Here is a 12181-nt window from a genome sequence, read left to right on the forward strand (position 1 = left end):
TTAAAACACCATAAATTAAGTCCCAATTAATGGGTAATTAAAATTTCTTCAAGAAACCTAATATCAAGTGTTCTACATAAAATTCCAGCACTTTATTATAATTAAAACTTGCTGTAATTAGGTTTTAAAACACTTAAAACAAAGGCCTACCCTATTATACATCATAATATTCCAATAAATCATGAATCAAGAACCTAGGGTTTCAAAAATTGGGGCTTTTTAATTAAAAACCAAATCTGAAAATTAATTGACACAATTACAATAACCAAACATCAAAATTAAACCTCCAAACTCATAATTTATAATTAGACTATAGCATAGATTAGTTTTGGGTAATAAAGATTTGATTTTTAAAAAGAAAACCTTTTTTTTTTCGAAAAACCGGGCTGCCGACAGCAGGGGGCCAGCGCCATTGCCGGTGGTCGCCGCTGCTGCCGGCTGGTGCTGGTGGCCGACGGCCCACCGGTGGTGGTGGTGGCTTCCAGTGGTGGTGTGTGCGGCAATAGGAGAAGGGAAGGAGAGAGAAAGAAAAAAAAAAGAAAGAGAAAAATAAAGAGAAAAGGGAGAGAAGTTTACCTTGGGTTTTCTCCACTCTGGGCAACGTTGAATTGCCTCATAAGAGGGATATTTATACCCCTTCTCTATCTCCCCTTTTACCCTAAACTTTCCTCCTTTAGTTTTCCCTAATCCCTTCCCTACTAAAACTTGTTAAAAATCATAATTTCTTAAAATAAAACCCCAACTTCTATTAATTAATTAATTAAACGACCTTTCCTTTTGTAAAATATTCCCAATTTACATGGGATAAATAATTAAAACATCATAATTAAAATGCTAGAGTTATTTAAATACCTTATAAAATATATATATTAAATAAAATACGTATAAAATGTATATATATTAAATAAAATACGTATAAAAATACGGGGTATTACATTGGTCACTTCCCAAACTCACAATTTTTTATTTTTTTTAATATTTTAATGCAAATATGTTGTTCTCTCTCCTCGTGGCAACAATGTTGGTCACCTGGAACACTAGCCCAATCCCAAGTATGGGTCCTTCTAAGCTACCCAATACCATAATATAAATTTTTTTTTTCTTTTCCTTTTGTTTCTTTCCTCTTCATCTTCTTCCTCCCTTAAACCCTTTACCCACCTCCAATTTAGGGTTGGCAATCAGGTCGGGTCGGGTCAGGTTCAGATCGACCTGTTTAGATAACGGGTCAACACCCTAAACCCGAACCCGACCTGTTTACATAATCAGGTCAGAAATTCTAACCTGACCCAACCTGTTTATAAACGGTTTTACCTGAACCCGACCTATTTAACCTGATTTTTTTAAAGCATGTTTATGAGTCTTAAAAGTTAAAACCAAACAAAATTGTTGTTTACCCAACTCGAATTAACACACCGTAACCATTAATATTCTTAAAAAATTGAATCATATAATACATATTTACAATCACAAATACTTGTACTACTTCGTATAAATTTTGTATTATAATTTTCAACACAAATTAACTTTTGCAAAAAATCAATAATCAATATTCTCCAGCTTGTCTCGGCTGCATTGATTCTTTTCATGTGTAATTTCATGGTAATGAAATTTCAAAATTCAAGAGCTAGAAAGTGAAGAAGAGAAGTTAAAAATAAACCCTCACCTAATCTACTACCTCAATTAGTGTATTAGTGAAGGAGAAGAAAGTTAGAGGAAAGTGGCATTGAGTGAGCCTTCATAGTGGAGATCAGGAGAGAGAGTGAATGAGCCCAGTGAAGAGAGAGAATGAGGAGAAAGGAGGAGAGGCGGTAGAAATGTTGAATTAATTTCATTTAGGGTTTAGTTTATATTTATATGACTATCTATTAAAAAATTAAATTTGCTGATGGGTTAAACGGGTTATGATCAGGTTGACCAAACCTATATCTGACCCAAATTAGTTAAACGGGTTAGGCGGGTTATTTTCGGGTTGAAATTTCCAACCTGAACCCGACCTGTTTATTTTCAGGTTGGGTTCAGGTTGACCTAATTACATAAACGGGTTGAAAATTTTAATCAAAACCCATTTAATTTGGGTTGGGTTCGGGTCGGGTGGGTCAGCTTTTGCCATCCTACTCCATAGATAGCTCCCATTGCTGGCCAAACCTCCGCCCACCACACCTTCACCTCCGACAGCAAGAAACCCACCCCACCAGTGTCAAAATCCAAAAACATGTATGTAACTACCTTCATTAAAAATCACTGGAAACCACCCCGAAAAAATAACCTAAAAATGAGAGACACAACCTTATGGCTCTAGCCATCAAAACAGTGAAATCTATGCTGGAAATCGTCTGAGTTCGGTCAAATTGACGACAATAATTGTTTGTCGGTGCTCAATTATTATAAATTTCTATACTGCTATTATTGGTTTGTGTCTGAGCACCGACAAACAATTATCGTTGTCAATTTCGACTGAACTTAGACGATTTCCAGCATAGAACTCACCTTTTTTTAATGGCCAGAGCCATAAGTTTGTGTCTCTCGTTTTTGGGTTATGTTTTTTGGGTGGTTTCCGGTGATTTTTAACGGATGTAGTTGCGTGTTTTTGGATTTTGACCGAGGTAGTAGCTGGTGGGGTGGGTTTCTTGCTGTCGGAGGTGAAGGTGTGGTGGGCGGAGGTTTGGCCGGCAATGGGATCTATCCATGGAGGTGGGGAAAGGGTTTAAGGGAGGAAGAAGATGAAGAGGAAAGGAAAAAAAAAAGGAAAAGAAAAAAAAATTAATCATAATTGAGCATCGACAAATTAAACAGTTACCGTCGTCAATTTTGACCGAACTCAGACGGTTTCTAGCATAGAACTCACTGTTTTTAATGGCTAGAGCCATAAGTTTGTGTCTTTCGTTTTTGGGTTATGTTTTTTGGGTGGTTTTCGGTAATTTTTAACAGAGGTAGTTGTGTGTTTTTGGATTTTGACCAAGGTAGTAGCTAGTGGGGTGGGTTTCTTGCTGTCGGAGGTGAAGGTGTGGTGGCAGTGGCGGAACCCGAAAGTTTTCTTTAGGGGGCCCAAAATCAATTATGTTTATTTTAACTCAATGCATCTTCTAATTTCTCGTTGGACAATGGACAATACGTAAGATTTTAATTGTCTTCAAATATATGTGAAAATTTAAAAGTAACAACTTTTTTTTTATAATTAATTTAAGTTTAAAATCTTTCTCTGCACAAAAATAATAACGTAGGAAAATTGCAAAAATAAGAGTCTTCTTTTAGCCCACTAGCAAATTTTGTGAATTTAGGATAGTAAAAAGTGATGTATGCATGATTACCAAGCATACAATGAATGAAAGAATTAAAAAAATATTGTCGAACTCCTGTCAAAAAATGACACATAAGTTGAACAATATATGCATAACCAACTGAGCTAATTACCACATATGCTCATAATTGTATGACAATTAATTTTTATATAAAATCAAGGGGGTGGCCATGGCCTAGGCCAGCCCCCCTTAATTTCGCCCTGTTGTGGAGGGCGGAGGCAATGGCGGACCTTCAGTGGGGGCCTACTGGGGCCTGGCCCCTGGTACAGCCCAAAAATTGTCTAGTACAAAAAATTAAAGCCCAACCCAAAGAAATGAAACATAAAGCACAAAGCCACATAGTATTGCTGAGTGCTTTATTTTCACCATTGCGCTTTTCAACTGTTGGTAGTAGATTAAAGTGTTGCTGACCCCACTTAGTATGTGACCCACAATTCCATAACCTTTTAAGTTTCTTGTATTTATATATTTGTCAGAGATCGAACCTATTAATTAATTTGAAAAAAAAGGCATACTGTAATATACTATAATAGGCAACTAGACATGTTGTATTTTATACTACGTATAATATATATACCGTAGTATTTTACTTAAATTACATATCAATTACGTAGTATAAGCCAAATTGTTACAACATTTACAAGTATTAGAACTCTTATACGAACGAGTTAAATATAACAAATATGTATATATTTAATGGTTACTCGTTAATATGTTAACTTTGAATGTTATATTGGTGCAATTAATATAATATTATTTGCAACGATTAGACATTTTTCCTCTCTACTTTATGTCTAATCGTTGCAAATAATGTGTAATGGAGGTATTATATATTTTTTTAATCACAATTTTTTTAGAAACTGGAAAATAACACTTTTTCTATATATAACAATGATAAAAGATACGAGTACTACTTTATAAAAACAAATTTGATAGAATACAAGAACCTTTTATTTGATTCGCACTCCACGTTAAGCTGCAGATTAGGAATTAATATCATAAGCTTAAATAATTTTGGCCCCTAAAAGAAAATTGTTCAAGATCCGTCACCGGGCGGAGGTTTGGCCGACAATGAGAGCTATTCATGGAGGTGAGGAAAGGGTTTAAGGGTGGAAGAAGATGAAGAGGAAAAGGAAAAAAAAAAGGAAAAGAAACAAAAAATAATTTTATATTTTGGTATTGGATAAAAGAACATAGAATGATTTGTTTCAAGAAAACAAAAAGAACGTAGAAGGATTCATAACTAGGAGTATAAATTTTGTTGTACAAATCACCATTTTTTTTTGGGTGTTTAGAGAGCCACAAGGACGGGGGTGAAAATCGATCCCAAATCTCTTGAAATCGGGAGGAAAGCTCTAACTATTTGAGCTATCCCCAACTCTCACAAAATTACCATTTATGCTACTTAACAATGAGCAAATTCAAGTTTATCATGTTGATAAACATTCCGCATTTATCAAGGGGCTTGGTGGTACTTTCAACTGTAAAGGTAAGGGTAGGACTGTAATTTTGGTTGGAGCAGTTAGACGATGTTAACTTTAAACATTTGACGGTCGTTTGAAGGCGTTACTCTCTCTCCTCTGTCAAATTGTCTCTCTCCTCTGTCAAATGTTCTCTCTTCTCTACTCTATCCTCTCTGTCCTCTACTCCATGTCTTTAATTTGAACACCTCCCCGCTCCCAATGTAATTCATCTCGGTAAATCTCGTCCGTTGGATGATTTGTTCGCGGTTGCCGGACGATTCCTGGAACCTGGTGCGACGGGTAGTCGAAGTCAACATCACCAGAAATTTCAGGACGGCGAAATTTCAAGGTAGTCGGAGGTAATATCACCTGTAATTGTAGTTTGTATGTTTGTTGTTAATACTTTATTGTACGTGTTTTCTTTGTTTTGAAGTTATGTTTGAGCGATGTCGTGTGCCGATTGTTGTGGCGGCGATTTCATTGTAAATTGGCGTTGATCTAGGGTTTTGAAATTGTTGTTGCTGGAAAATTAGTATATTAATTCTGTTTGCACTTGCGCGCTACCTGATAAATGATGTCTTATGTGCTCTGAACTAGGATTGTATAAGAGCTCCGAAGAGGAATGGTTGGGTGAGTTGCTGAAATGGTGAATTCAGCTATGGAATTAAAAGAGAATGATGAACAAGAGTGTGGTTGTGTACATCTTAATTTGGTAAATGACTGGGCCCTGTATTATGTGCAGTATATGATTTTGTGGTTTTTTATGCTGATGCTGGCGTTTGGTGTAGGAACTTGGTCTGAATGGGAAACGTAAAAGGATTAGTGATAAGGTATTGCCTGGAATTTAAGTAGTAGTAATTGTTATTTGTTATCCATTGAATGTAATGTATGCTGTGTTTCATGTTGCTAGATTGGACCGCTATACCCAGAGATGTTCAAGGTATATATATGAGTTCATGGTACATGTATCTGCATATGTTTATATGTTGTTCTATACTACACTGCTTGTTGATTTTGGCATATGTGTAATGTGAAGGATGATTGCTTGACTGTTGGTGGTTTAGTAAAAGCTAGGGGTAAGGTGTTGAAGCAGTTTGCAATTGCTACCTCAAAGGTTTGTGTTTCATGTACTGTGTTGTAAATTGCTATTCAAACTGTTATTCATAGAATTGGGTATCATTAAATACTTGTGGTATTTGCAGGCTCCAAACTTGACATGTCGCATTGAGCCTTTTGGTAGGATATGTCAGAAGTTTGATGGTAGACGAAGGCGGTGGGTCACAGAAATGGGGTTTGGGGTTTGTTGCATCTTGCTGCCCTAGGGATGCAGTTGCCTAGACAATTGGCATATTGGTTACTTACTCGTGTTGATCCGGTTAGCAAAATTATGATATCACCAGATGGTAAAGAATTTAGCTTGTCTCCAAACCAAGTGTATTGGGTTCTAGGAATTCCAAACGGAGGGAAGCCAGTTCCTACCAAGAAAAACATGACCTCTGAAACAAAGGATAGAGTAGAAGCATTACTGAGAGAGTATGGAAGTTCTTGGGAAACCAGGTGTAGTAGATATGAAGGTCGTGTGTACATTAGTAAGGGTATATCTGTTAATCACATGGTAATGGAGAGACTTGAGGGTGAATGGACCGATGGGGAGGAAGCTGAATTTAAGACCTTATTTCTATTGTTGTCCCTGCACATGGTTCTTTGTCCCACCCAATCCCCTAGACTATCAGCGGATCTTGTTCCCGCGTTAACCTGTGCACAAGACTGTATTGATTTTGACTGGTGTGGGTTGGTTGTGTCGAAGTTATTATGTAGTGTGGCAACTTTTGCCCGGACGTTTTATGCCAATGGTTATGCTCGAGGAAGTGGAGGATGCTTGCTATTCATTGTGGTAAGATATGTCAGTTGCTACTGCTGTAGTTGATGGCTTCAAGTAACATTCTGATATGTTTGTGCTGTTGTTGCTTGCAGGTTTTCTATTTGGATAGGCTGAATAAGGTTCCACTGTCTTGGGGATTGTTTCCCAGGGTTAGGGTGTGGAGTATGCATGAGGTTAGGTTAGTTGCTAGACTGGATCGAAAGTCCCCTGATGGTGATTTTGGGAAAATGGGGGTAAAAACATTTCATTGTGGTGTAATGGTGTGTTATTTGGTTACAAATGGTCTTTTGCATAGTCTAAATTAATCGCTTGGTAATTATTGGCAGATGCTTGATGTGGCATATGGAGAGGACCACCCCAGGGAGGCTCGTGATAGCAATGGTCCCATTGTGATGCACAATGAGGTATGCATATTTAATGGACAATATCAAACTCTTTCTCTTTATTGGTTTCTGCTGACGAATCGGATAATGTTATGTGTAGGCGGCTGAGGAAGGTCCATATACTCATAAAGAACCTAAGGCACGTCGGATTAGATACGGTGGGATTCCCTGTTTTGTGAGTACCCGTTGTCATTCTTCACGAACTGGGGAAGGCTTTTGACGTTAGGAGTGAGTACTTGTTCAGAACCTGTGAGATTATGATTCATTGGTCCCGTTGTCCTGCGTAGTGAGTGTATTCTACCATGTTGTGGTTGCGGCTTTTACTGTGATGTACGATTGTATTTGAAATTTGTTGTATGTTAGCGATGTAGTTTCCACATTAGGCCTAGATTTATGATCTGTAATAAATGTTCCCCACTGGAACAATTGAATTTGCTCAAAAAGTTTTACTTCAATGAAGGCCTTTAAGGTTGAGAATAATTCTGAATATTCATATGATCAAATAAACATTACAATGCGAGCTTGTTAAGTTACATGGTAAAGTTTGCTGATTTAGAACAACCTGAAACTAATCCCTAGCAATTGACGTAGCAGCTATTGCTCGTTGTTGTAACAATCTGCACCTCAGAAGTCATCTAATCCTTCTTTTAGATCATTATTGCTTCACTAGAACGACTAATTCCCAGGTCAGATATCATGCATTGGGTCCCTGCAATACGAGGTGCATACCATGTAATGCATTCAGTCATGGAAGTTATTTGAAAGTTAATATTATGTCAAAAAGGGTGGTGATGGTGGCTAACCTGAATCACACCATGGATACTGCTGAGTGTTGTATTAATAGGAACAAAGTCTAGGAACTCCTGTCGCCAGATCACCACAATCCCCCCCCGAAATACCTGTCGGGTCAACCATCATCCATTTATCGTAAGAAATCATACGTAGGACTTCAGATGTGTCTGATCTGCATAATCTGTGCTCTGAAATAACAATCATATGTGGTTGGTGCTGTATGATCGGGTCCCTGATGTTTCGGAGAAATGATCGCCGAGCCATTCCTCTTGCATTCCAGTACAGTATTAGTAAGTCTGGGATGGTTTGAGGGTGATGAAAAGGCTCTACCTGTTCTTCTGTGAAGCCTGTGACATACTCCCTCTCTAGTCCGGTGCAGGGATCAATAAGGACATAGTGTCTAGGGACACAGCATATGTGTATTGGTCGTTCTTTTTCCGGTGAGCTGCTTGGTTCCCAAGATACAGTTAGCTTAATCTGGTTTTCTGGTCGCCTGGCGCGTAGTAACTTCATAGCATTTGTCCAACTCACTGTGTGCACATTAACTGCCACGTAGCCTAGGTTAACCATCTCGATCACAGGGGGAAGAACTGGAGGTGGGTCTAGTATGTAGGCGAATTCTGGAGGGATGACATTCATTGACCGTTCTTCTGACATCTTCCCCATTAACCAGAAAAAAAGCTGCTTCACCGGAGGCGAGAGGAACACCAAATCAGAAATGTTCGGGAGGTGGGCTGGGATCAGATCCCCCTTGTTATTCACCATTTTCAGCTCGTTCCAATCTTCAGGCACTACAAGTGGGTTGCAGATGATTTGCCTCAGCACCTCCGCCGGGGTTACTTTAACATCTTCGAAATGGGCTGTCTCACGCATGAACAAAATATTGTTTGGGTTCAGGTCAGATATCCCAGCTGCGGGTGGGGCTAGATCTGAGACATACGTGTTCCACGTTTCGAGTACCTGCTACTTGTACTCAAAAAGAGGTGATGCTAGGTGGTTTGGGCTGCTCGTCGGTGTTGATGATGGTGATGGGGTTCCTGGGTTGTAAGTTTCATAGTTTGAAACCATTTTCAGAATGTGGTTGCTGTGATGAGTTTGAAAGGAAGTTTGAAAGGAAGGGGATGTGTGATGAGCTTTAAAGGAGGTGAAGTATTTTGAAGACCACATTGGCCCATTAAATTGCAGAACTCTGTGGAATTCACCTACTTTGGGTCAAACATTGGAATTGGCCCATTTTATTTTGTTGTTCACATATGTTAGGTGTAATCGGTCCATTATTTGATGGACTGGCCCATTGAACATATAATCACGGCATTTGTGTGGACCTAATCCATGAGTGGGCAAGTTAAATAGTGGGCCAGTACTTATTTTATGCCATACTAAGATTATTGAATTAACAGTATCAATACGGTTGTCCAGTCCATGTCTTGGACTATGTCCAGCACTTATTACTCAACATTACGGATTGGGCCTAGTGGCATAGTACAGGTGTTGTGAAATTTCTAATAAAGACCAACATGGTAGTATTTCACTCAAATGTTTACTATTGCACAGAGATGGGCCATTACAATTTTTAGAATACTAACTAATTTTCTTGGATAAAACAACTACTTGCGATATTACAACCACTAATGGGCCATTACAATTTTTAGAACACTGGCTAAATTTTTTGGATGAAACTACTACTGGCGAAGTTACATGCAGTAATATATCATGCTATGACATTCCAAACATTCATTGAGTAGTCTTCAAGATAGTTCTCAATGGTCAAATTCCTAGACATGATAACCAACAAGACACCTCCAATAACCCCGTACACCGACCTACCGTTAGATTTGTATATGTTCACATCGCTACATATGAAACGCCCCATACGAACAGATGACCTTGTCTCGGTTAATAGAACGAGATCAGGCATGTGTAGGTCTATCATGTGATTGAATTGAGGCAGAAATGATGATCTGGATACATCTCTACAATTCCAAACCAACACCCTAGTACCCCCAAGGTTGTTTTGGCATTTCGCTATGTTGAAGTCGAGTATGACCTTCCGTCCATCTAGTTGGTTTGCACTTAACCACTCCCAGCATGCGCACACTTCATTCAGGCGTAACGTACTGCTAGTGGTGAAAATCTTCAAATCATCTGAGTAGCTGTTGATCTCCATCCTGTGTCTTCCCGCGTTAAGATTGCACGTTTCCATTACGGTTGGCAATATGGATGGGGAGTCAACAATAGTTGCAATGCACTCTGGAATTACATGTTCTATCCCGATTCCTTGAACACCCCCTTCGTCCTTCAATTTCTTTTGTACGGCTATCTTCAAAGCCAATGGAAGCAGGGCCAAGTCAGACAGATCTGGTAAGTGAACTGGTGTGACGGAGTTCTTCTTTAGCAGCAACAGGTCACCAGACGGTCGTTGCCCACTAGCTATCCAAGTAGCTGCAGTAGATGCAGTGACCAATTGCACAGTAATTTCCTGATATTCTCCTTTTTGTATTGGCTGTATAATGGCCAATACCCCCTTGAGTTGCTCAGGGAAACCTCCCACGGGACGTGTAGGCTTCACCTTAACAGTCAACGTCCGGGTACGTAGCAGGACAAAGGGAACCATCCTATTTTTTAACAACACTATTTTTTTCCTACCCTCATTGCTCATATAAAAGCCTTTAGATTTTCTTGTCTGAATTGTGTGTGCATTTATTCGGAGGTAGCTCATTTTGGTTAATCGAATTTCGATCTGTGATGTGGTGTGAAGTGGTATGAGTGTCAGGTGGGGGGGGGGATATTATAAGGGGATCAAGATTGGCGCCAAGAAGAAGGATCAAATTGGTGATTTTCATGAAATTTCAGTGTAAATTTCGTTAAAGTGGCGGCAATTAAACTTCAATTTTCAATTTGGCGGTTTATTTTTTGGCGCCTTTGTCTATTAATATTTAACACTCGTGCATGTACTGGGTACTCTACTCGTGGATACTGGTACATAAGTACGGAGCAGTCGTATAACAGTATTTTCATAGTATGCATACACATTGGTTAATTAGATTACCATTGAATATAGAAGCACAATACAGTGACAGAGTTCTAATCAAATAAACCACTAATTTGGAAAGTGACTACTTGTTAAGCACGTGTTGCCTAATTATTATTACCGAAAGCTAACTCCATTGTTGATTGCCAAGGGGGGTCGGTTCCCCTGTCGAACCAATTCTAAGCCTTCAATACAACCCTTGCGGTCCGCCGGACAGATCTGATGCTCCGATATCTAGCAGACGTTTACTTGGCTAAAAGACAGAAGACATAAGTTCATATTAGGTAGAGTATTTATTAGTTAAATTAATCAAATAATTAAGGTATCAAACTTACGATGACGTCAACGGCTAATACGTGACCATACAAAGAGTGTTTCCAATGAGTGAACTGTGGAGAGGCCCCAGTTGCGTACAAAAAGAAGACCCCCCCTAACCCTGAGTTGGGACCAAATGCCTCTGCTCTGTAATTTCCTTGTAGCTCACTACGGACGAACTGCATCATTGGCTTTCGGACCCTTGCCTCTGTGATAATCACCAGTAGTGGCGAGTAGTTGTCAACGATTACTTTCATATTCTCCAAAAACGAAGGCCTGTGGACGTCTCTTGCATTCCATATTACTACACTGCCACCCCTCTGGAAATTGAATTGGCCTGGGAATTTGTTTGCCCTTTCCGACTTTACAGATGTTTGGAAGTACCGGTTCCGTGTTCGGCTTGTCGTGCAAGAGTATACGTCGAAGGATATTTTGGATTTGAAGTCGTTAATCACCATCACGTGCACTCCAGCATTATAAGCTCCTATGAAAATTTCACTTTGGGAGATTGGAAGAGTGTACTTGCATATTTGATGTGGGTTTATCTCGTATCGCAAATCAAATATAGGGACCACATCTTGTGGAATCAATTGTTCAACAAACCGGCTCTGTTGTAGGCATAGCCACTTCACGAATTCCCCTGCACCTTTGTGTAGGTAACCATTCAGATCTGATAACAAGGGCATGTATGCTGGTCTGTACTCCTCATCTCCTTCTTTCATCATTCGGAATGGGCTACCATGTGTAGAGTTGTACAGAGGGTTGCTGCAGAGTTCTCCTTTCAGTATGTGAAAATGAATTTGATTAAACTCGCTATAATCAAGTTGGTTATGGAAGTATTTGGTGTTGTTCACCTCAATCTCTGATTTGGTTGATGGAATGAAATGGGTAAAATACATGACAGGTTCTCGTGGATGGAAAATGATGCCATTTCTAAGTCCACTACCGATTGCTGAGTTCGATATCTGGGAGACGATTGATCTGTTTCTCCTCTTTTCCATGGTGGTTTGATTTGT

Source organism: Chenopodium album, chromosome 1 (genome assembly GCF_948465745.1).
Source record: "Chenopodium album chromosome 1, dcCheAlbu1.1, whole genome shotgun sequence".
Lineage (NCBI taxonomy): Eukaryota > Viridiplantae > Streptophyta > Magnoliopsida > Caryophyllales > Amaranthaceae > Chenopodium > Chenopodium album.